Source organism: Hyperolius riggenbachi, chromosome 8 (genome assembly GCF_040937935.1).
Source record: "Hyperolius riggenbachi isolate aHypRig1 chromosome 8, aHypRig1.pri, whole genome shotgun sequence".
Taxonomy (NCBI): domain Eukaryota; kingdom Metazoa; phylum Chordata; class Amphibia; order Anura; family Hyperoliidae; genus Hyperolius; species Hyperolius riggenbachi.
In genome coordinates, this window is record NC_090653.1 from 171,010,709 (window position 1) to 171,037,389 (window position 26,681).

General features: G+C 43.0%; 1 protein-coding gene across 1 annotated transcript in view; it reads right to left on the minus strand.

Annotated features, from left to right (window-relative positions):
- The window catches only part of AR (androgen receptor), a 640,061-nt gene that overhangs the window by 518,286 nt on the left and 95,094 nt on the right, over nucleotides 1-26,681 (minus strand). The gene's annotated exons all lie outside the window — the stretch shown is intronic.

The window sequence follows — 26,681 nt, forward strand, 5'->3', positions numbered from 1 at the left end:
AAAGACATGTAACACAATAAATTTGGACAAAAATGTATACAGAAATTTTACTTTATTTGACAAATTTTATCACAGAAAGTTAAAAAAATCATTTTTTTTGACAAAATTCATGTATTTTTTGATGAATATAATAAAAACTAAAAATCGCAGCAGCAATCAAATAGCACCAAAAGAAAGCTGTATTAGTGACAAGAAAAGGAGGGAAAATTCATTTAGATAGTAGGTTGTATAACCGAGCAGCAATAAACTGTGAAAGCTGCAGTGGTCTGAATGGGAAAAAAGGCTCTGGTCCTTAAGGGGTAGAAAGACTGTGGTCCTCAAGTGGTTAATAATCCTCTAACGAGTATAGTGACATATTGCAACAAGATCTGAATAGGATGACTGTATGAGCACATACTGTAAATGGCAGATGAAATTCAATGTTGAAAAATGTAAAGTCATGCATTTTGGTAATACAAAATAAACGGGATACAGATGGGGACATCAAACTTGGAGAAGGACTTAGGAGTACTCATCGACAATAAGTTAAATAATCATATTCAAAGCCAAGCCGCTGCTGCTAGAGCAAAAAAAAATTAGGATGCGTTAAAAGGGAAATAAAAACTCGGGAAGCTAGCATACTATGTGCTGTTTAATTATCTAGTAAGGCCGCATCTGGAATGTCGTTCAGTTCTTGACACCACATTACAGGAACTAGTTATGGCAAATTCTATAAATGTGTTTAAGGTGGCTTAGATGCTTTCCTTGCATTGAAAGACATTGATGGCTATAATTACTAGGTAATGCCCGAGGTTGTTGATCCAGGGATTTTATCTTATTGCCATCTGGAGTCGGGAAGGAATTTTTCCCTTTTGGGGCTAATTGGACCATACCTTGTAAGGGTTTTTTGCCTTCCTCTGGATCAACAGGGATATGTGAGGGAGCAGGCTGGTGTTGTACTTTATTTCTGGTTAAACTCAATGGACGCATGTCTTTTTTCAACCAAAATAACTACGTAACAATGTAACATGCCTCAGATAACTCAGATTATTGAATGACTACATTTACTGCATTATAACTGCCTGTCTTGTGTATTACACTGCACAACACATTCATAGTAAAAAAAAAAAATATGATTGTGCTATGGCATCTATACTGGGTGTGGCTGTACACACAACCAACGTTCAATCACTATTAAATCATAATATCTCCTGTAAATTCCTTTTTGAACTGTATTTAATACATGCAGTGGTGCCCTTCCCCTGAATTATGGCAAATTATGTCTATAGGTGTTACTTGTAGTACTAGTTTTTAGACTTCAGTAAACCTTGCTTGAAGTAAAATGTATTTAGTCATAACATGAAATTTTTACATAACTCTGCCAAACAAAACACAGTACTATAATATTAAACAATTTGTTACTTTCAGGAAATCAAATGACACCAACAAACTGACAATGAACTGATGAATTATTATTTCTTTATAGGTGTGACAGTATTTTGGAGTGGGGCTTCTTGTTGTTTGTGTACTGGTGGTTAAGAGCAGAACAAGTCTTCACCTATGGCTGAACAAATATACCAGCATACTTGGAAATGTGCATTTACCAAAGTACCAATTGTTTAAAGAGACTCGGAAGTCTCGTTTTTTACCTTGTTTTTTCATATAATCCTGTTGTACATGAATGTCCCACTAGATTCGCCGCATCCCCGCGGCAGATGAATTATTTATTCCTGTGTAACAGCCCTGCAAACATCCCGGGCTTCACAGGGCTTTGTTTCCTGGAGGGGCAGAGCTCTGAGGTGTAGCTCTGCCTCCTCCGCGGTCAATCCCCGCTGATCGGCGCCTCTCCCCCGCCCCTCTCAGTCTTCCTTCACTGAAAGGGGCGGAGAGGAGGCAGAGATCCGCGTAGATTGATTGCGGAGAGGCTGAGCTGCAGCTCAAAGCTCAGCCTCTCCAGAAAGCGAGCCAGGGCAGCACAATTTGCGACCAGCAAAGTCGAAGAACTGTGCTGGTCTATTACACAGGAATAAATCATTCATCTGCCGCGGGGATGTGGCGAATCTAGTGGGACATTCATGTACAACAGGATTACAGGAAAAAACAAGGTAAAAAACGAGACTTCAAAGTCTCTTTAAATAAAAAGAAATAAATGTAAATCTGGTAAATTAGTTCCACTGACCCATGTAGTTTTATGCATCTACATAGGGCTTTTCCATCTCTTTAACCACTTTGCCCTATCTGGACGGATATATCCGTCCAGATGGGCACTGCTGCTGCAGCCGTGTGGTGCGCGCGATCGGGCGCGCGCCCGCGCGCGCTCCCGCTGCCTCCCGCTGCCCCCCCGATCAGTGAATGGGAATATAATTCCCATTCACCGATCTAAGTCTCCGGCAGAAATGCCGACGCTTTCTCATCAGAGAGCGCGGTATTTCTGCCCCCAGGAAACATCACCTTCTTCTTATAGTTCCTAGATGCGAGATCGTTCGCATCTAGGAATTTTTTGAATGTGGCCATCTTGTGGCCAAATAGTAAACTGCACCCACATACCTAAATTAAATAAAAAAATATATTATATTACATCTAAAATTAGCTATTTACCTCCCAAACTAAAATTACCCAAATACATTTTTGTATTTAAAAAAAAAAAAAAAAAAATTACAATAAAAAAAAACAAAAACTACATAAATAGTTACCTAAGGGTCTGAACTTTTTAAATATACATGTCAAGAGAGTATCTTATTAATTTTTTTAAAATTATAAGCTTATAAATAGTGATGGACGCAAATTGAAACAATGCACCTTTATTTCTAAATAAAATATCGGCGCCATAAATTGTGATAGGGACGTAATTTAAATGGTGTAATAAGCGGGACAAATGGGCACATAAAATGCATGGGTTTTAATTACTGTAGCATGTATTAATTTTAAACTATAATGGCCAAAAACTGAGGAATAATGATTTTTTTCCATTTCTATCTTAATCTTCCTGTTAAAATGCATTTACAGTAAAGTGGCTCTTAGCAAAATGTACTACCCAAAGAAAGCCTAATTAGTGGCGGAAAAAACAAGCTATAGATCAATTAATTGTGATAAGTAACGATAAAGTTATTGGCGAATGAATGGGAGGTGAACATTGCTCGGATGCTTAAGATTTTCGACGCTGTAGGCTGAAGTGGTTAAAGAGTAACTGTCGGGTATACAATCAAAAATCTATTCTTTATTTTTATCTGGTAAACATGTAATAAGGATGCTAGGCAATCCAAAAGTTAAAAATCACTCTTATTTTCCGTCTCCATAAAACATCATTCCCCAGTTTCCCTGGCTCCTATTTGGTACATCTGCCACAAAAAGGAAGTTGCAGGGCATGCTGGGTATTCTTTTTTTCTTCTTAACTTTCCCCTCAGACTTAACTAATGCAGCCTGGTTGGCTGAGGTCTTTCCTGCTTTCCCCTAGTTAGTGGAAAATAACACTTTGTGGAAAAAACAATAAATATCAATTTCCGCTAACTTGTGACAAAAAAATAAAATCTTCTATGAACTCCCCATACTCCTAACGGAATACCTTGGGGTGTCTTCTTTCTAAAATGGGGTCACTTGTGGGGTTCCTATACTGCCCTGGCATTTTAGGGGCCCTAAACCGTGTGGATAGTCTAGAAACCAAATGCCTCAAAATGACCTGTGAAATCCTAAAGGTACTCATAGGACGTTGGGCCCCTTAGCGCACCTAGGCTGCAAAAAGTGTCACACATGTGGTATCGCCATACTTAGAAGAAGTAGTATAATGTGTTTTGGGGTGTATTTTTACACATACCCATGCTGGATGGGAGAAATATCTCTGTAAATTGACAATTGTGTGTAAAAAAAAAAAAATCAAAAAAATCTCATTTACAGAGATATTTCTCCCACCCAGCATGGGCATGTGTAAAAATACACCCCCAAAACAAATTATACTATTTCTCCTGAGGACGGCGATACCACATGTGTGGCACTTTTTTGCAGCCTAGGTGTGCTAAGGGGCTCTAAGTCCTATGAGCACCTTTAGGCTTTACAGGGGAGCTTACAATTTAGCACCCCCCAAAATTCCAGGACAGTAAACACACCCCACAAATGACCCCATTTTGGAAAGTAGAAACCCCAAAGTATTCAGAGATGGGCATGGTGAGTCCGTGGCAGATTTCATTTTTTTTTTGTCACAAGTTAGCAGAAATGGAAACGTATTTATTTTTAATTTTTTTTGTCACAAAGTGTCATTTTCCGCTAACTTGTGACAAAAAATAAACTCTTCTATGAACTCACCATGCCTCTTAGTGAATACTTTGGGATGTCTTCTTTCTAAAATGGGGTCATTTGGGAGGTATTTATACTATCCTGGAATTTTAGAACCTCATGAAATATGACAGGTGCTCAGAAAAGTCAGAGATGCTTCAAAATGGGAAAATTCACTTTTTGAACCATAGTTTGTAAACCCTATAACTTTTACCCGAACCAATAAATATACACTTATTGGATTTTTTTTTTAATCAAAGACATGTAGCACAATAAATTTGGACAAAAATGTATATAGACATTTTACTTTATTTGAAAAATGTCAGCACAGAAAGTTAAAAAAATCATTTTTTTTGACAAAATTTCTTGATGAATATAATAAAAACCAAAAATCACAGCAGCTATCAAATAGCACCAAAAGAAAGCTGTATTAGTGACAAGAAAAGGAGGTAAAATTCATTTAGGTGGTAGGTTGTATGACCGAGCAATAAACCGTTAAAGCTGCAGTGGTCTGAATGGAAAAAAAGTGTCTTGTTAATCGTCATGATTTTCCTGTATAAATCATTGGTTGTTACAATAAATGTCAGTTAACCACTTAAGGACTGCAGTCTTAAAACCGCGATTACATGACAGGTGCTCAGAAAAGTCAGAGATGCTTCAAAATGGGAAAATTCACTTTTTGAACCATAGTTTGTAAACCCTATAACTTTTACCCGAACCAATAAATATACACTTATTGGATTTTTTTTTTAATCAAAGACATGTAGCACAATAAATTTGGACAAAAATGTATATAGACATTTTACTTTATTTGAAAAATGTCAGCACAGAAAGTTAAAAAAATCATTTTTTTTGACAAAATTTCTTGATGAATATAATAAAAACCAAAAATCACAGCAGCTATCAAATAGCACCAAAAGAAAGCTGTATTAGTGACAAGAAAAGGAGGTAAAATTCATTTAGGTGGTAGGTTGTATGACCGAGCAATAAACCGTTAAAGCTGCAGTGGTCTGAATGGAAAAAAAGTGTCTTGTTAATCGTCATGATTTTCCTGTATAAATCATTGGTTGTTACAATAAATGTCAGTTAACCACTTAAGGACTGCAGTCTTAAAACCCCTTAAAGAGAACCCAAGGCGGGGTTCTCACAACGAAATCCCAATACAGAGGCTGGGTCTGCCTATAGAGCCCAGCCTCTGTTGCTAATCAGATCCCCCCTAAATCCCCCCTGCGCTCAGCAAGACCTCATAAATGACAGCCGCACAGCCGACAGCGGCTGTGTTTCACTTTGGAACGTCAGTCTCCACTCTCCTCCACCTCCTGCATCGCTCCGGTCCCGCCCGCCTCCCTTCCCTCCCTGCTGATTGGAGGGAAGGGACGTGGGCGGTGACCGGAGCGATGCAGGAGGCGGGGAGAGCGGAGACTGACGTTACAAAGGTAAACACATCCCGCACAGCGCGGCTGTGATTTATGGGGTCTGGCTGAGCGCAGGGGGGATTTAGGGAGGATCTGATTAGCAACAGAGGCTGGGCTCTATAGGCAAACCCAGCCTCTGTATGTGGATTTCGTTGTGAGAACCCCGCCTCGGGTTCTCTTTAAGGGGTTTTAAGACTGCAGTCCTTAAGTGGTTAACTGACATTTATTGTAACAACCAATGATTTATACAGGAAAATCATGATGATTAACAAGGTTGACCAAACTTTTGCATCCCACTATAGAAATTCATTACAATAAGTTGTTTAAAGGATCACTGTCACAAATTAATGTTTTTTAAACAGTCACTTATAGTGGTGGTGCATAAAGTGCTGATTTTACCAGCGTTAATTTTTTTTTTTATGTTACTCATAAAGTGAACATAATTCGATTTTAATCCCGTCCCAACACTCACGTCGGCGACATGGGACGAACTAGCGATGTGTAGGGGAATATTAACAGCCTCCCTCACAGCTGATTTAATTTTTTTCCCCCAGGCTACATAATTCGTTCCAAATGGGCGCTCTTTAGCTGCGCTCGAGAAAAGAGCGGGAGCACTTGTCATGTTTACAGGTGACATCACAGCGGTTCTTCAGGAAGCCTGTAGATGGGACCTTTAGTCTTCTGGCTCTACAGGCATTGCTGTGGGCAGCTGTCGGCAAATGTTCCTACTGTTGCCCGAGTGTCATGAATTACAACTGCTACTCAGCCATTACAGACTTCTGCTACTGTCCATTCGTTACAGATTTCTGCTGCTGTCCAATCGTTACAGGCTTCTGATGCTGCCTAGTCATTACAGACTTCTTCTGCTGCCCAGCCATTACACTGCCCAGCCATTACAGAGTAGTGCTGCTAACCAGATGTTACAGACTTCCGCGATTACTCAGTTATCACAATGTTGTGTTCATGCTGCTGCCCAAATTTCATGGATTACTGCTGTTGAGCAGTTGCTTCAGAGCTCTGATGGTGCCCAGTCTGTGCCTGGTCTTCTTCCTGGTGGTGCCCAGTCTGCTGTTTCTCCTGATGGTGCCCAGTCTGCTGTTGCAGATGTGGGTCCTGTCTGCTATTGTTTCCAATGGGGTACTGTCTATTGTTTCTGATGTGGTCCACTCTGCCACTGTTTTCAATGGGGTCCACTCTACCACTGTTTCGGATGGCGTCTAGTCTGCTGATGTTCCAGATAAGGTCCAGTCTGCAATTGCTTCAGATGATGACCCGCTCGCTGGCCAAACTAAAGACCTTAAGCCTGCTGTCCACCTTGAGGGAATGCCCTTTGACAAAACTGATTCCTGCCTGTTGCTTTGGTTGATGCCAGCTAGTTTACTGCTCTACCTGATTGGCTCTAAGCTAGTGTGGCTGGTTATGCAATTTCCTGGTCAGCCCTGCTATTTGTTAGGACCCAGGTGGGTGTCAATTTGAGGTCTGGTGGAGTGTCCAGAGGCCGTTCCTGAAGAGGGGGGTAATATCACGAATATTGCCATTGAATTCCAACTGGTGGCAGCATTTGTGGACTTTGTGTGGAGCAGGTGTCTCTATTTGTAATGGAAACTCTGCAGTTCCTCGGAACACCTGAAGATGGAGCTCTGGGAACTTTATGAACTGTAAAACCTGACCATTGTGCAGCATATTTAAAGTGGATCTGAGATACTTTTACTCATTGCATAATTGTGTTCCTTTCATATAGTTTATAGGGAATTCCTCAAGCCAAATACTTTTTTGTTTTAATACTCTAATTCCCTGTAAACTAAACAAGCCTTGCGTGCCTTGGCATTGTCAGATAGTAGCAAGGGCTTATAGGAGCTCAGTCTGGGCAGGAGGAGGGGGAAGTGTTACTAGCCAGAGATTTCAGAGGCAGAGGGGAGGAGGGAGGATGGGAAAATAGGATTTCCCAGGCTGAGGGCTGGAGATGCAGATCAGCTTGCCTGTGTGTAATGTTTACAAACAGAAAATGGCCGCTGTCATTGTATTACAGTAAAAAATAATCATATTCTGTTGAAGCTGTTTGCAGCTAGATTTGCTGTGTAAACTATCTAAACTTTAGATAAGATATATAAAGTTAGTTTTTCATCTCGGATCCGCTTTAAGGCTGTTTCTGCCAGCTAGACATTGCTAGATTGCTATATCATCTTGGTAGTTGCCTTGTGATTCTGGCCATCAGTACTTGTCCCCGGTTCAATGTACCCTGCTCCTGATCTCTGTCTCTCTGGTACTGATCTTCCGCCTGTCTGACTATCCTCTATTGCTTACTATCTGAACTACCTGATATTCAGGTTATTGAGCCTGGCCTGTCTGATTACTGTCTTGTTTGCGGAGTTTGCTCATCCGTTCCTGTACGTACAATTAGGTCCAAAAATATTTGGACAGAGACAACATTTTTCTTATTTTGGTTATATACATTATCACAATTATTTTTTAATGAAACAACTCAGATGTAGTTGACAGCTTTAATTTAGTGGGGTGAGCAAAATGATGGCATAAAAATGTGAGGCAAATAAAGTTTTTTTTTCTTTTTGTTTTTTTAACACAATCCCTTCATCTCAGGGGCTCAAAAGTATTGGACAATTGACTCAAAGGCTATTTCATGGGCAGGTGTAAGAAAGTCCATTATTATGTCATTATCAATTAAGCAGATTAAAGGCCTAAAGTTGATTTGAGGTGTGGTGCTTGCATGGAGAGGATATTGCTGTGAACAGACAACATGCGGTCAAAGGAAATCTCCATGCAGGTAAAAAAAGACATCCTTAAAGTAAACCAGAGATGAGTATTTACCTCAGTTTCATACATAACTGAGGCTTCCTCCAGCCCCATCAGCACAGATGCCGCCATCCTCAGTCTTCTCCCTCTTCGGCAATGGGTCCCGTAACTTTACAGGAAAGATATTCCAGTTTTAGAGCAGGTGCAGGTGCAAAATTGATACGTGGGATGGAAGGTCTCACTTACCAAGAAAGGTTAGATAAACTGTGTTTATTTAGTCTAGAGAAATGACACCTTAGAGGGGATATAATTAACATGTATAAATACATCAGAGGGCAATATAAAAGTTTGGCGGATGAGCTTTTTTGTCCCTAGGCCTTTTCAAAGGACTAGAGGACGTAATCTGCGCATGGAGAAAAAACGTTTTAGCCATTTATTTAGGAAAGGGTTCTTTACAGTAAGAGTGATTAAGATGTGGAATGCATTGCCACAGGAAGTAGTTATGGCAAACTCTATACCTGCATTTAACCTCCCTGCCGTTATAAAAAAATGCTGCGCACGGCAGGGAGGGTGTTTTTTCGCATTATTTTTTTTTTTTTAGCATGTAGCTAGCCTAGCGCTAGCTACATGCTTCCCCCCTCCCTGCGGCGTCCCCCCGAATGCGCCGATCGCCGCCGGCGCATATACCCATCCGGAAATCCCGTTCTGAACGGGATTTCCAGGAGGGCTTCCCCCGTCGCCATGGCGACGGGCGCGATGACGTCACCGACGTCATCGACGTCGTGACGTCAGAGGGAGTCCCGAACCACCCCTCGACGCTGCCTGGCACTGATTGGCCAGGCAGCGCACGGGTCTCGGGGGGGGGGGGACACCCTCTGTCGCGGCGGGTTGCGGCGAATCGGCGGGGAGCGGCGGCGATCGTAAGTTACACGCAGCTAGCAAAGTGCTAGCTGCGTGTAACAAAAAAAAAATTATGCAAATCGGCCCAGCAGGGCCTGAGGAATCCTCCGCGGCAGGTTACCCCGAGCTGAGCTCGGGATAACCGGCAGGGAGGTTAAAGGAGGCTTAGATGCTTTCCTTGCGTTGAAAGACATCCATGGCTACAATTACTAGGTAATGCCTAACTATGTTGATCCAGGGATTTTATCTGATTGCCATCTGGAGTTGAGAAGGAATTTTTTTCCCTTTTGGGGCTAATTGGACCATGCCTTGTAAGGGTTTTTTGCCTTTCTCTGGATCAACAGGGATATGTGAGGGAGCAGGCTGGTGTTGTACTTTGTTCTCTGTTTGAATTCGATGGACGTATGTCTTTTTTCAACCCAAATAACTATATAACTACAGTGGTTTGCAAAAGTATTCGGCCCCCTTGAAGTTTTCCACATTTTGTCACATTACTACCACAAACATGAATCAATTTTATTGGAATTCTACGTGAAAGACCAATACAATGTGGTGTACACGTGAGAAGTGGAACAAAAATCATACACGATTCCAAACATTTTTTACAAATAAATAACTGCGAAGTGGGGTGTGCGTAATTATTCAGCCCCCTGAGTCAATACTTTGTAGAACCACCTTTTGCTGCAATTACAGCTGCCAGTCTTTTAGGGTATGTATCTACCAGCTTTGCACATCTAGAGACTGAAATCCTTGCCCATTCTTCTTTGCAAAACAGCTCCAGCTCAGTCAGATTAGATGGACAGCGTTTGTGAACAGCAGTTTTCACATCTTGACACAGATTCTCGATTGGATTTAGATCTGGACTTTGACTGGGCCACTCTAACACATGGATATGTTTTGTTTTAAACCATTCCATTGTTGCCCTGGCTTTATGTTTAGGGTCGTTGTCCTGCTGGAAGGTGAACCTACGCCCCAGTCTCAAGTCTTTTGAAGGCTCCAAGAGGTTTTCTTCCAAGAGTGCCCTGTATTTGGCTCCATCCATCTTCCCATCAACTCTGACCAGCTTCCCTGTCCCTGCTGAAAAGAAGGGGACCCTGATGAGTCTGGCGTGAAGACGAAACGCGCGTAGGGCGGAGCTGTACGTTTTGACGTCGCATGATAGTGAGAGGCGCACGGACCGGCCGGTCAGCAGCAAAGCGCATCAGGATATACCCTGCGGGCAGGCGTGGAGGCGGAACGGGAGGACGCAGAAGTGTCGGAGCGGACCCGGGAGCCAGACGGATGGGCATTGATATCCACCTGTACGATATGCATATAGAGCTTCAGGAGGCGTAAGTGCAATAATTTGGCTGCGCACTGAGGCACTGTTGTCAGTAATACGCTATATGCGTCTTTTTGTTTTTATGTTTTGAGCAACAATTTTAGTGAAAATAAAAGGAAAGCCCTTGCTGGAGGCTTGTTTGAACTACTGAGGATCGTTGAAGTAATTGGAGTAATAAGCGCAGTGTCCACCTGTATGTGTAGGTGGGCTGCATCTGGTGAGCAGTGTGGCATGCAGATTGGTGCAGGAACACGATCAACGGGTGGTGTTGCACGATTGGAGTGTGTGTAGCACTTGAATTGCCTGAATTGTCTGATTTGAACTGTACTACTCTATGTGGAGCTCTTTTTTGCTTTATAGGAACAAGTCAATACATTGATATGCTTAAGATCCACCTGAAAAACTGAGGTGGTAACAATCTGGTGAGCATCTAGTGAGAGGGGACGAGGGATGAGTGTATGACACCGGGGGAGCACAAGACACTGGTGTTAATTGGGGGCACGGAATTTGAACAATACTGCCCTATGTGGAGTGTGTTTTTTATTTCAGGATTGGAGAGCGCAGCAGTACAATTGAACTATATGTGGCAGTAATGTGACAAAATGTGGAAAACTTTAAGGGGGCCGAATATTTTTGCAAACCACATTGTATATATACAGGATCTTCTCAAAAAATTAGCATATTGTGATAAAGTTCATTATTTTCTTTAATGTACTGATAAACATTAGACTTTCATATATTTTAGATTCATTACACACAACTGAAGTAGTTCAAGCCTTTTATTGTTTTTCTTATTGATGATTTTGGCATACAGCTCATGAAAAACAAAAATTTCATATCTCAAAAAATAAGCATATTTCATCCGACCAATAAAAGAAAAGTGTTTTTAAAACAAAAAAAGTCAACCTTCAAATAATTATGTTCAGTTATGCACTCAATACTTGGTCGGGAAGCCTTTTGCAAAAATGACTGCTTCAATGCGGCGTGGCATGGAGGCAATCAGCCTGTGGCACTGCTCAGGTGTTATGGAGGCCCAGGATGCTTCGATAGCGGCCTTAAGCTCATCCAGAGTGTTGGGTCTTGCGTCTCTTAACTTTCTCTTCACAATATCCCACAGATTCTATATGGGGTTCAGGTCAGGAGAGTTGGCAGGCCAATTGAGCACAGTAATACCATGGTCAGTAAACTATTTACCAGTGGTTTTGGCACTGTGAGCAGGTGCCAGGCCGTGCTGAAAAATGAAATCTTCATCTCCATAAAGCTTTTCAGCAGTTGGAAGCATGAACCCACTTTTGAACCAGAAACAGCAGCAGAAGCGCCTGACCTGGGCTACAGAGAAGCAGCACTGGACTGTTGCTCAGTGGTCCAAAGTACTTTTTTCGGATGAAAGCAACTTTTGCATGTCATTCGGAAATCAAGGTACCAGAGTCTGGAGGAAGACTGAGGAGAAGGAAATGCCAAAATGCCTGAAGCCCAGTGTCAAGTACCCACAGTCAGTGATGGTCTGGGGTGCCATGTCAGCTGCTGGTGTTGGTCCACTGTGTTTTATCAAGGGCAGGGTCAATGCAGATAGCTATCAGAAGATTTTGGAGCACTTCATGCTTCCATCTGCTGAAAAGCTTTATGGAGATGAAGATTTCATTTTTCAGCACGACCTGGCACCTGCTCACAGTGCCAAAACCACTGGTAAATGGTTTACTGATCATGGTATTACTGTGCTCAATTGGCCTGCCAACTCTCCTGACCTGAACCCCATAGAGAATCTGTGGGATATTGTGAAGAGTAAGTTGAGGGACGCAAGACCCAACACTCTGGATGAGCTTAAGACCGCTATCGAAGCATCCTGGGCCTCCATAACACCTGAGCAGTGCCACAGGCTGATTGCCTCCATGCCACGCCGCATTGAAGCAGTCATTTCTGCAAAAGGATTCCCAACCAAGTATTGAGTGCATAACTGAACATAATTATTTGAAGGTTGACTTTTTTTGTTTTAAAAACACTTTTCTTTTATTGGTCGGATGAAATATGGTAATTTTTTGAGATAGGAAATTTGAGTTTTCATGAGCTGTATGCCAAAATCCTCAATAAGAAAAACAATAAAAGGCTTGAACTACTTCAGATGTGTGTAATGAATCTAAAATACATGAAAGTCTAATGTTTATCAGTACATTACAGAAAAGAACGAACTTTATCACAATATGCTAATTTTTTGAGAAGATCCTGTATATATATACAGTGGTGTGAAAAACTATTTGCCCCCTTCCTGATTTCTTATTCTTTTGCATGTTTGTCACACTTAAATGTTTCTGCTCATCAAAAACCGTTAACTATTAGTCAAAGATAACATAATTGAACACAAAATGCAGTTTTAAATGATGGTTTTTATTATTTAGTGAGAAAAAAAACCTCCAAATCTACATGGCCCTGTGTGAAAAAGTGATTGCCCCCCCCCCCCCCTTGTTAAAAAATAACTTAAAGGTGGTTTATTACACCTGAGTTCAATTTCTGTAGTCACCCCCAGGCCTGATTACTGCCACACCTGTTTCAATCAAGAAATCACTTAAATTGGAGTTATCTGACACAGAGAAGTGGACCAAAAGCACCTCAAAAGCTAGGCATCATGCCAAGATCCAAAGAAATTCAGGAACAAATGAGAACAAAAGTACTGTAATTGAAATCTATCAGTCCGGTAAAGGTTATAAAGCCATTTCTAAAGCTTTGGGACTCCAGCAAACCACAGTGAGAGCCATTATCCACAAATGGCAAACACATGGAACAGTGATGAACCTTCCCAGGAGTGGCGGGCCGACCAAAATTACCCCAAGAGCGCAGAGAAAAGTCATCCGAGAGTCCACAAAAGACCCCAGGACAACATCTAAAGAACTGCAGGCCTCACTTGCCTCAATTAAGGTCAGTGTTCACGACTCCACCATAAGAAAGAGACTGGGCAAAAACGGCCTGCATGGAAGATATCCAAGGCGCAAACCACTTTTAAGCAAAAAGAACATTAAGGCTCGTCTCAATTTTGCTAAAAAAACATCTCAATGATTGCCAAGACTTTTGGGAAAATATCTTGTGGACCGACGAGACAAAAGTGTAACTTTTTGAAAGGTGCGTGTCCCGTTACATCTGGCGTAGAAGTAACACAGCATTTCAGCAAAAGAACATCATACCAACAGTAAAATATGGTGGTGGTAGTGTGATGGTCTGGGGTTGTTTTGCTGCTTCAGGACCTGGAAGGAATGCTGTGATAGATGTAACCATGAATTCTACTGTCTGCCAAAAAATCCTGAAGGAGAATGTCCGGCCATCTGTTCGTCAACTCAAGCTGAAGCGATCTTGAGTGCTGCAGCATGACAATGACCCAAAACACACCAGCAAATTCACCTCTGAATGGCTGAAGAAAAACAAAATGAAGACTTTGGAGTGGCCTAGTCAAAGCCCTGACCTGAATCCTATTGAGATGTTGTGGCATGACCTTAAAAAGGCGGTTCATGCTAGAAACCCCTCAAAAATTACAACAATTCTGCAAAGATGAGTGGGCCAAAATTCCTCCAGAGCGCTGTAAAAGACTCATTGCAAGTTATCGCAAACGCTTGATTGCAGTTATTGCTGCTAAGGGTGGCCCAACCAGTTATTAGGTTCAGGGGGCAATTTCTTTTTCACACAGGGCCATGTAGGTTTTGAGGTTTTGTTCTCATTAAATAATAAAAAACATCATTTAAAACTGCATTTTGTGTTCAATTACCGTATTTTTCGGACTATAAGACGCTCCGGACTATAAGACGCACCCAGGTTTAGAGGACAAAAACCAGGAAAAAAAATAGTTTTTAAACCTGATGTGTCTATAGTGCAGGGGCATCTTGTAGACATTTTTTCCCCAAGCGGTCTCTGTCTAAGCTTCACTGCCCAGCTACACTAACCCTTGCTGCGACCACTAGGTAGACTAAGTACCCTACACTAACCCCTGATGCCTCGCCAGTAACATTGAGCTACACCACATACTAACCCCTGATGCCCCCACCAGTTACTACACTACACTAACCTTTGCTTACCCCACCACTAACACTAACTAAACATTACAGGGTGCTGCTGATCTCACCTATCCAGATGTCCAGGCACCCATCCAGAAGCTGCGCAATCCATGCATCTCCCCCTGGTACTAAGGCAGCATCAGCATGATCCAGGCATCTCCCCCCAGTACTTGGGGCAGCAGGGCAGCATCAGCACGACCCAGACATCTCCCCCCTGATACTTGCGGTGGTGGGCAGACTCAGCATGACCCAGGCATCTCCTCCCTGGTAGTTGGGGTGGTGGGCAGACTCAGCACGACCCAGGCATCTCCCCCCTGATACTTGCGGTGGTGGGCAGACTCAGCATGACCCAGGCATCTCCTCCCTGGTAGTTGGGGTGGTGGGCAGACTCAGCACGACCCAGGCATCCCCCCCCCCCCGTACTGGCGGTGGTCGGCAGGCTCAGCGCGATCATAGCATCCCCGGTACTTGCTTGTGGGCAGACTCAGCATGATCCCAGTATCTCCCCCCGTAATGGCGGCGGTCGGCAGGCTCAGCGCCATCATAGCATCTTCCCCGGTACTTGCGGCGGGCAGGCTCAGCGCGATCCTGACATCTCTCGGCGGGACAGACCACTTCCTTGTTTACATGCGCCCCCTAATGACGTGCGACGCAAGTACCGGAAGTACAGAGACATCGGGACTCCTGATAGCAGCCGCAGCTAGGGCTGAGATTGACACTCTTCTATCCCGCCGAGAGATGTCAGGATCGCGCTGAGCCTGCCCGCCGCAAGTACCGGGGAAGATGCTATGATGGCGCTGAGCCTGCCGACCGCCGCCATTACGGGGGGAGATACTGGGATCATGCTGTGTCTGCCCACAAGCCGCCGCAAGTACCGGGGAAGATGCTATGATCGCGCTGAGCCTGCCGACCGCCGCCATTACGGGGGGAGATACTGGGATCATGCTGAGTCTGCCCACAAGCCGCCGCAAGTACCGGGGAAGATGCTATGATCGCGCTGAGCCTGCCGACCGCCGCCATTACGGGGGGAGATACTGGGATCATGCTGTGTCTGCCCACAAGCCGCCGCAAGTACCGGGGAAGATGCTATGATCGCGCTGAGCCTGCCGACCGCCGCCATTACGGGGGGAGATACTGGGATCATGCTGAGTCTGCCCACCGCCGCAAGTAAAGAGGGATATGCTATGATCGCACTGAGCCTGCCGACTGCCGCAAGTAAAGGGGGAGATGCTGGGATGCACTACCAGTACTTCTCAAGTACCTGATGCTTTGAGGCACATTCGGACTATAAGACGCACTGACTTTTCCCCCCCACTTTTGGGGGAGAAAAAGTGCGTCTTATAGTCCGAAAAATACGGTATGTTATCTTTGACTAATAGTTAACGGTTTTTGATGAGCAGAAACATTTAAGTGTAACAAACATGCAAAAGAATGAGAAATCAGGAAGGGGGCAAATAGTTTTTCACACCACTGTACATTATAAAACTATTGTTTCCATCCCACCCTCCCAAAAATACCCAAATGAAATGTTTAATATAAAAAACAAAAAGCATTACAATAAAAAACAAACAAACATGTAAATATTTACCTAAGGGTCTAAACTTTTTAAATATCAATGTAAAGATGAAATATTTCTATATTTTTTTTATTTTAAACTTGTAAATAGCGATAAATGCAAAACGGAAAAAATGCACCTTTATTTCCAAATAAAATATTGTCGCCATACATTGTGATAGGGACATCATTTTAACGGTGTAATAACCGGGACATATGGGCATATACAATACGTGAGTTTTAATTATGGAGGCATGTATTATTTTAAAACTATAATGGCTGAAAACTGAGAAATAATGAATTTTTTCAGTTTTTTTCTTATTCTTCCTGTTAAAATGCATTTACAGTAAAGTGGCTCTTAGCAAAATGTACCCCCCAAAGAAAGCCTAAATGGTGGCGGAAAAAACAAGATATAGATCAGTTCATTGTGATAAGTAGTGATAAAGTTATAGGCTAATGAATGGGAGGTGAACATTTCTCAAGTGAAAACGACGGAACGCGAATGGGATATATATATATATATATATATATATATATATATATATATATATATATATAGACACACACACATTTGTATATAGCGGGGGTGCCCAATAGGTCGATCGCGATCTACCGGTAGTTCGCGACCGCCTATTTGGTAGATCGCGGCCTCTTGGCCGCGTCCCATCACAATTTGCGGCTTTCCCATCATATTTTGCTGCCAGCCGCCGGCCAATAGGAAGCGGGGAAGAGAGAGGAGGCGCGGCTGAAGAGGCCATGACGTGACGGCGGCGCCGGGCACACCCGCACACGCTGGGCAGTTTACGTGGCTGCACAGGACGCAGGCTCCTACTGCGCATGCGGGGCTGCACAACGTGAGGGGCTGCAGTAGCTGACACTACACCGGAGCGCTCCGAGTCCGAGAGGGGAGACCAGACATCGCCGCTGGAGAGAGGTAAGTGATTGAGCACCCATTCTACCTACGCTAATGGCACCTATCCCTACCTACCTACGCTAGAGGCACCTATTCCCACCTACCTACCTATGCCAAAGGGACCCACCCCCACCTACCTACCTATGCTAAAGGAACCTACCCCCACCTACCTATACTAAAGGGACCCATCCCCACCTACCTATGCTTATGGCACCCATCCCCACCTACCTATGCTAAAGGGACCCATCCCCACCTACCTATGCTAAAGGCACCTATCCCTACCTACCTATGCTAAAGGCACCTATCCCTACCTACCTATGCTAAAGACACCTATCCCTACCTACCTATGCTAAAGGGACCTATCCCCACCTACCTATGCTGAAGGCACCTATCCCCACCTACCTATGCTGAAGGCACCTATCCCCACCTACCTATGCTAAAGCCACCTGTACCCAGCTACATTTGCTGAAGGAACCTATACTTAGCTACCTATACTGGAGGCACTTGTACCTGGGGGCTATTCGTGAACGGGGGGGGGGGGGTCTGCAACACTTTAAATGTTGGTAGATCTCCTGGTCCTGGCAAATTTTAAAGTAGCTCGCGAGCCGAAAAAGTGTGGGCACCCCTGGTATATAGATAAATAAATTGTAAATAAAGATTTATTCACTTTCAAATCTATTGTGCAGACCTCAGTATTTCCTGTTTCTTGTCCTGTCATTACACAGTTACAGTGAGTTGCAGCTAGAGTTAGAACACATTAACTAATTTAAACTCAATTGTGGGTATTTTTTTTTATCAACATACAATGTCTAGAGTTACTTCATGTTCATGCTCTCCAACATTCCTGTCATTGTAATCAATTGGAGGACTTTCATGGGGGCAAAATTGTAAGGCACTGAGTTTTTTCTAACTATGTGTCATCTGAGGTATGCCAGCAGGATTTCTTCAAGAAAATTGTCTCTGTCCCTTGTCAAAATCGGGAAATAATTAGGCAGAAATGTATGCAACGTTGGGTTATTAGACAACACCTTGCTTATACTACTTTGGCCTTAAGTCAAATAACTTTTATTTGAAAGAGAGCCCGAGGTGGGCTAAAAAAATGAAAAAAAAAAAAGTAGGCTGAGCGGATCAGGTATCCACAAAAACCGCCGCCCCCCGCAGACCGCAATGGCCCACTTTCACTTTTGTGACCTATAGGTCACAATGCTGCACTGAGAGACTTTGTGTCTCTCATAGCATGCAGGGGGGTTGGGGGAGCAGCAGTGGGCGCGGCCGGGGAGAGAGTGCTGCCCAGTGGCAGCTCAGGAAACCCTGTAGGAATGCCCTTGGCGGGTGTTTCGAACAGGGAATTCCTCTCCCCTGTGTTTACCTCCAAGATAGCGACAAATATTGCCGCTAATCTCGGGGGCTATAGCTCGGCAGTGGGGGGGGGGGGAGGCAGAGAGTGACGGTTGGGGGACACATAAGCATGTCATGAGGCAGAAAACATGCCTCTGTGTCCCATCTGCCCCCTCCAAGAACCACCTCGGGTTCTCTTCAAGATTTCTATAGGCATTTGTTATTTCATCTTACCTACATTTTCAGCCCCTAGAAAGTGAAAAAAAATGGCGCTGGTGATAGCCTTTGGTATAATATTGGTAAAATTACTGGTATTCTAATGGTGCCCATACATGGTACAATAAAAATGTATGATATTCCCTTATATTCTACCAAAACAATCAAATAAAGTGGAAATTGAAAGTAATCTTTTTTTTTCGATGAAGAAAAAACAAACAATTATTCCGTTTTGTCTGATTGGACATGTTGGAAAAATCTTGGTTTGTAAAAACTGTATAGTGTATAGTAGGTTGTATAAGAAAATATTATTAGATAAAAATTGAAAGAAATGTTTCAAAGTATGAAAACTTTATATGTATTGTGAATGATAACAAAAAAAATTAAGGGAATAGAGAGTAGGCATTGTTTTAGTCATTATAGTAGGTATGGTTTTTGTGATTTTTTGAAGCCATGAAATGATTGTTGGTTTTTCATAAAAATAGGTGTGTTCTTCAAAAGTAAATTTAAATGTGAAATTAAAAAAGGATTGGTGTCGTAACTGATCAAGATATAGTGGTATTGGAGGGAGGTGAGTACATGTGCATTGTCAGTTAGGTTGCAGGAAGTACGGTGTAATTGAGCTTACAATTCACGTTTGCATATTTGCAACCTGTTTTTCCACTAAAGGTTTAACTTTTTTAACCAACTTAGCGGTATGGACAAGCTCAGCTCGTCCATGACCACCGCGCTGGATTGCTCTGGCCTTGTGGGCCGATTTTCATAATTTTTTTTAAAACACGCAGCTAGCACTTTGCTAGCTGCGTGTTGGGGACGATCGCCACCGATGCGCCGCTGCCCGCCGCGTAACAGCCCCCCCGCCCCGTGCGCAGCCTGACCAATCAGTGCTAGGCAGCACTGAGGGGTGGATCGGGACTCCATTTGACGTCATCACGATCGTTGCCATGGCGACAGGGGTAGCCAAACTGGAAATCCCGTTCTGAACGGGATTTCCCGTTTGCTCTGATTGCCGGAGGCGTTCTGAAGGGGTGGGAGGATGCCGCTGCTCAGAGGCTATCATGTAGCTAGCGCTAGGCTAGCTACATGATTTAAAAAAAAACATTTAAAAATTGTGCTGCGCAGCCACCCTGGCAATCAATAGAACGCCAGGGTGGTTAAGTAAAATCCTAAAGGTATCAGCATTCATCCGCAAGTAGTTGTGGAAATCTTCTTGGTTGTTTCTCTTTAATTCCTGTAGAAGCTTTACATGAGAATACTTGTCTTGATTCTGCAACAAATTCTTTGCCCACAGTCGTTTCGGTTTCTTCTCATTCAGTAGGGTCCACAGATAAAGTGCAAAAGCTATAAGAGATTTCTTCTTATTACTTATTACAACCATTTCCTCTTCTTGTTCCGTCTGAAGAAAAAGTGTGGGGAACGCCCAAAACACCCTTTTCCCATGAAACACAAACTTTTAATCAAATTCCATTTTTACTTTAGATCATTTTTCTCAACCAACTTTTTCATCATATTCTATTTTTTGGGGGGATTTTCTAAAAAAATCGAACTTTAATGTATGGTACCTTGAAAACAATTTTAAAAATTATTCAACCAAACAGAATAATCGATCCAATTTCTCTGATTAAAAAAAATAAATGAAGAATTTGTACCATTTATGGGCACCATAATACTTAATTACGATAGTAAAAATATGATATTCTTTATAACTGGCTATAAATGATAAACAGCGGCTATAAACCCTGGGCGCCGAAATTACTGTTTATAGCCGCTAATTGTGGCTTTTAACATTGCCACCTACGGCAGCACCATTTTTATCTGATTTGTCTTTAGTATCCCTGTCATATCAGAGTTACATTTTCAGAGTTACTAACAAATGAGATGCTGCAGGAGATGTCAGCACTATATAAATACTAAATATAATACTAATAATTTTACATTTCACTTACAGGGGTGGTAAAAATACCACAAGTTTCTCACATTTTGGACTAGTCCATTTGCTCACGGGATATTCTCTAGGTTATTTCTTTTCAGAAGCACTCACTGAACAGCAGTTGCTCAAGCCTACTGCTTAAATAATGGGTAAATGAGTAGAGAGTCTGACTGACAACGTTGTGTAGTTCCTTTACAGGGAGTGCTTTTGTAAAGAATAAAGGAAATACTAAGAATCTCCCTTGAGGAAATGGACTAGTCCAAAACCTGACACATTTGTCAGGTTTTTACTACCCACTATAAGTGACAGTGACATAGGAAAAAAATAATAATTTATGATCTATTCCACTCTATACAAAAAGAATGTCTTATACCAGTGATGGCGAACCTTTTTGAGATCGAGTGCCCAAACTGCAAATCAAAACCTACTTATGTATCGCAAAGTCCCAACCTGGCAATTTAATGATGAATGCCATAATAGTGAGGCCCCACATGACAAATGTTATAATAGTTAGGCCCCACATAATAAATGCAGCATTCATGAGGCCCCCAAATAAGTTCTGCAACCATGAGGCCCCCCAAAAACAAATTAAGCAAACTTGAGACTGCCTGACGACTGCAGTAATGGTGAGGCCTTCACATGATTGCAGTAATGGTGACTCAAGGCCCCACATGACAAATGTAGCAATTGCTAGATACCCACATATCGAATGCAGTAATTGTGAGGCCCCCACATGACAAATGCAATAATGGTGAGACCCCAATTCAATTCTGCAATCATATGGCCCCAAAATGACACATTAAGAAAACATGAGTGACCCCTACATGGCAATTGCAGTAATTTGGAGGTCTTCAAATGACAAATGCAGCAGTGGTGAGCAGGGCTGTGAAGTTGGAGTCGAGGAGTCGGAGCAATTTTGGGTACGCGGAGTCAGAGTTTTCATAAACTGAGGAGTCAGAGTCGGGAGTCGGATGATTTTTGTACAAAACCCACAGCCCTGGTAAGTATTAGACTAAGGAGTCGGAGTCGAGGAGTCTGAGTCATTTTGGGTACCCGGAGTCGAAGTTGGAGGCTTCATAAACTGAGGAGTCCGAGTCAGTGGTGTACCGACTCCACAGCCCTGGTGCCAATTAAATTATGCAAGCATGAGACTCCTAAATAACAAATTTGGCAAACATGAGACCCCCCATATGACAATTGTACTAACTTGGAGGCCTTCACATGACAAATGCAGCAATGGTGAGGCCCCAGTTAACACATTCAGCAATCATAAGCCCCCAAATAACAAATCAATCAAACATGAGACACCCAAATAAATTAATCAAACATGAGATCCCCACATGACAATTTCAGCAATGGCAAGGCCACCAATTAAGAAATTCTGCAATGAGACCCCCTGATCCAAAGACTAAAAACTGCCAAACCTGTAGTGACCACAGTTAAGAAATGGACTAGTGAAGCTGTAGACAAACTGCAGAGCTGCTTTGATTTAACTGACTAGAATTTATTTAAAGAATCCTCCAGTGACCTAAATGAATACACTGACGCTGTGACATCATATATTACCTTTTGTGGAGAGTCCTGCATCCCCACAAAAAAGTGCACCAGGTACAATAACGATAAACCCTGGTTTACATCACATCTTAGGAAGCTGCGCCTCGATAAAGAAAGGGCATATCGTACAGGCGATAAAGTCCTCCACAAAGCTGCGAAATACAAACTGCAGAGAGCCATTACCGACGCAAAAAAAGATTATTCTCAAAAACTTGAGGAAAATGTTTCTAACGCCGACTCATCCACAATATGGAAATCTCTACATGAAGTTACCAGCTACAGGAAGAGATCTCCTCCCCCCTCACTACATAACCTGCAGCTTGCAAATGAACTGAATACATTTTATTGCAGGTTTGACACTACCAACAAAAGCCAAACACAACAGGTCAATTTGCATCTCTGCCACAGGCAAAGTGAGCACTCCTCCAACCAGCCATCATCCTCACCCCCTGCAGTGCCTCAGTATGTACACAACACAGCAGACCAGACACAATCTGCTAACCTGTCCCCAGATGTGCATGCTCTAACAATATGCCAATCAGATGTAAATAGACTCTTTAAAAAACAAAACACCAGGAAAGCAATGGGACTAGACGCTGTGTCTGCGAAATGCTTGAATCTCTGTGCCGACCAATTAGCGCCTGTATTTACAGACATATTCAAAGCATCTCTAGAACTCTCAATTGTTCCTGCCTGCTTTAAAAGCTCAACTATTGTACCAATTCAAAAAAACCAAAACCTACATGTTTAAATGATTACAGGCCTGTTGCCCTGACATCACTGGTCATTAAAGCATTTGAAAAACTGATAATGACTTATCTGAAATCCATCACAGATCCCCTGCTGGACTCTTTGCAATTTGCCTACAGGCCTAACAGATCCGCAGACGATGCTGTGAACATGTGTATGCATTATCTACTACAGCATTTAGATATCCCAGGAACCTACACCAGGATTTTATTTATAGATTTCAGCTCTGCATTTAATACCATAATTCCATCAATGCTGCACAGCAAGCTCTCCCAGCTACACATACCCGAATCCTTCTGCAAATGGATAACCGACTTCTTAACCGACAGAAGACAGCGTGTTAGACTTGGTAAACTCACATCAGGCTCTCTGACAGTCAGTACTGGTGCACCCCAGGGCCATGTGCTTTCCCCACTGCTGTACTCACTTTACACCAATGACTGCACCTCCACAGATCCATCTGTTAAGGTTCTGAAGTTTGCAGACGACACAACAGTTGTTGGTCTCATTCAAAACGGGGATGAGTCTGCATACAGGCATGTGGTGGGACAGCTTTCCTCCTGGTGCAGCAGCAACAACTTGGAACTAAATGCTCTCAAAACTATGGAGATGATAATAGACTTTAGGAGATCTCCCCCCCAGCACCTCCCCTTAACCATAAATGGATCCACAATAACCCAAGTAGAGTCATTCAAGTTTTTTGGGTCCACGATCTCAAACGACTTAAAATGGGACAACAACACTGCCACTATTGTCAAGAAAGCACAACAGAGAATGTACCATCTACGGCAGCTGAAAAAGTTTGGCCTACCTAAAAATCTAATGGTGCAGTTCTACACTGCAATCATCGAATCCACCATAACATCATCTATGACTGTATGGTTCGGCTCCTGCTCAGCATTAGAAAAGGGGAGGCTGCAGCACATCATCCGATCAGCGGAAAGGATAATTGGCTGTAGCTTACCTTCCCTGCAGGATCTTTACATTAGCAGGTGCAGAAAGAGAGCAACCAAAATTGCCTCTGACCCCTCTCACCCAGCTCACTCCATCTTCCAGCGCATGCCTTCAGGAGTAAGATTCCGGTCAATCGCTACCAAAACCTCTAGACACAGGAACAGTTTTTTTCCTCAAGCGGTAGCCATACTTAATGCTGAACCACGTTAGAGCTGCTAGGACTGAAAGTAATCAGCACAGAACTAAACATGAACAATTCTCACATTGCTTACTGCCACTATACTTATAACGTCCTTAACTTGTAATATTCACACTGTCTGTCCTTGTATTGTTTTTGTTTGTGTTTGTTAAGCAACTGCCAAGACAAATTCCTTGTAGGTGCAAACTTACTTGGCGAAAATAAATTGATTCTGATTCGGATAACAAATTGAGCAAACATGAGACCCCCATATGACAAATGCAGCAATGGTGAGACCCACAATTAACAAATTCTGCAATTGCGAGACCCCCAAATAACAAACTAAGCCAACATGAGACCCCCAAATAACAAATTAAGCATATATGAGACCCCTGTATGACAACTGTAGTAATGGTGAGGCCTACACATGACAAATGCAGCAATGGTGAGGCCCCACATGAATAATGCAGTAATGGTGACTTCAGGTTCCATATGACAAGTGCAGCAATGGTGGGGCCCCCACATGACAAATGCAACACTCCTGAGGCCCCTAAATAGCTAGTTCTGCAATCATGAGGCCCCCAAACAACAAATCAAGCAAACATGAGACCCCCACATGACGATTGCAGTAATGGCGAGGCCCCACATGACACATGCAAGAATGGTGACTTGAGGCCAAACATGACAAATGCAGTAATGGTGCCGCGCCGGTGGACTCGTGCTGCAATACTGAGATCCCACACGACACATGCAGCAATAGTGAGGCAGGCGGTAGGGAGTGTAGGTGTATGCTGGGCGTGCAGTACGGAGTGTAGGTATATGCTGGATGGGCAGTAGGTAGAGAGTGTAGGTATATGCTAGGCAAGCGGTAGGTAGTTTAGGAGTGCAGGTATATGCTGGGCGTTACATTAAGGAGTGTAGTTTTTAGCTGGGTGGGCAGTAGGTAGGTAGAGTAGGTATATGCTGGGAGGGTGGACAGTTAATTACATATTGGGTGCCCCCCTCTACCCCACAGACAGTCACCCCCTTCCACCCCACACATGGTAGCTGGCTAGATTATACAGACTTAGGTCTGTAAATGCAGGCTGTGCTGAGTGATCCTGGCTGGGCTGGAGTGCTCCTGGACCACATTCCTCTCCGGGTCACGACTACACGGGAAGCAGAGCTTTACAGTGCTGGGTAGCTCTGTGCATAGCCACTTCACCTTCACTATCTACCAAGCCTGGGCGGAGCGGAGGGCGAAGCTTTGCTAAGAATCGCTGTGCACGGATGCTCCTTCTGCTCCACCCCCACCAGGCATGCACGGTAACTCTGTGCACAGCCACTCAAACCCTCCAGACACGCATCAGTTATCAGATCGGCGGCGATGGGGACACAGCACGGGTGCCCACAGTGACGGCTCTGCGTGCCGCCTTGGGTACGCATGCCATAGGTTCGCCATCGCTGTCTTATAATGTATGTACAGTATATGTTTACATGTAATTACAATTTTTCATGATCGTGGACCTTTAATGCAACAATTTACTATATTCTGAAAACTACACTTATAAGAGAGTTAAAATTAGATTTTATAGCACTAAGAGCACAATTGGTCAACACATACAAAGATTCACTTCAGAATATTCTTATCTTTCAAACCTCAAAGTATTTGAAGTTTATAGGCCTTAAATCATCCACTATACAGAAGGCACTGGAGATATTTCCAGCTAAAGTTCCTTCAATAGTTCATAAAATAGATATGTTGTAAATAAGAAAAAAATTCAGTTACTAGATCAAGGCCCCAATTATAACACTAACCACCCCTAAGGGCTGGAATTTGTATCACTCAAGCGAATAGTAATTCACATGATTCAATTTACAACAGTGAAGTGAATATTAGCTGTCCTGGACATGTAAGAAATAACTCATTTGAACATATTTTTTTTATCTACCCAATGTTCTTTTCAACTGATTCAATCAGTGTTTTCAATGTGAATAGGCACTGTTTAACAATGGAAAACAAAGAAAAGAGTGCTAATTGCATTACCTGCTTTTCCAAGATGAAAAGCAGGGCTGTGGAGTCGGAGTTGGATTCAAGGCAATTTTGGGTACCTGGAGTTGGAGTCGGTGGTTTCATAAACTGAGGAGTAGGGAGTCGGAGTTGGATGATTTTTGTACCAAATCCACAGCCCTGGAAAGTATTAGACTAAGGAGTCGGAGTTGAGGAGTCTGAGCCATTTTGGGTACCTGGAGTCGGAGTCGGTGGTCTCATAAACTGAGGAGTCGGATGATTTTTGTACCAACTCCACAGACATACCACTCATCTAAGAATTGTGCTTTTTGCACCATTTTATTTTTAAAATGCCCCATCCTTTTTAATCCCAGTCACTAATGCAGGTTGGTTTTGTCAAAATAGCTGACCCAGCCAGTGTGGGATTCCACTGCCTACACAAGTTCAGCTTTCATGTACAATAACATGGAGAGAAACTGCAAGGGGGAGGACAGAGATATTTTCCTCCTCTTACAAGCCCTCTTATGCTCATGGTGTTGGTGGTAATTACGGCCAGGAATGTGGAGGTTGGTCCGGCAAGGGGCTCATAGTCGAATTTGGGAGCCCCCTTTAATAATAAGGGGATCCTCAGATATCTG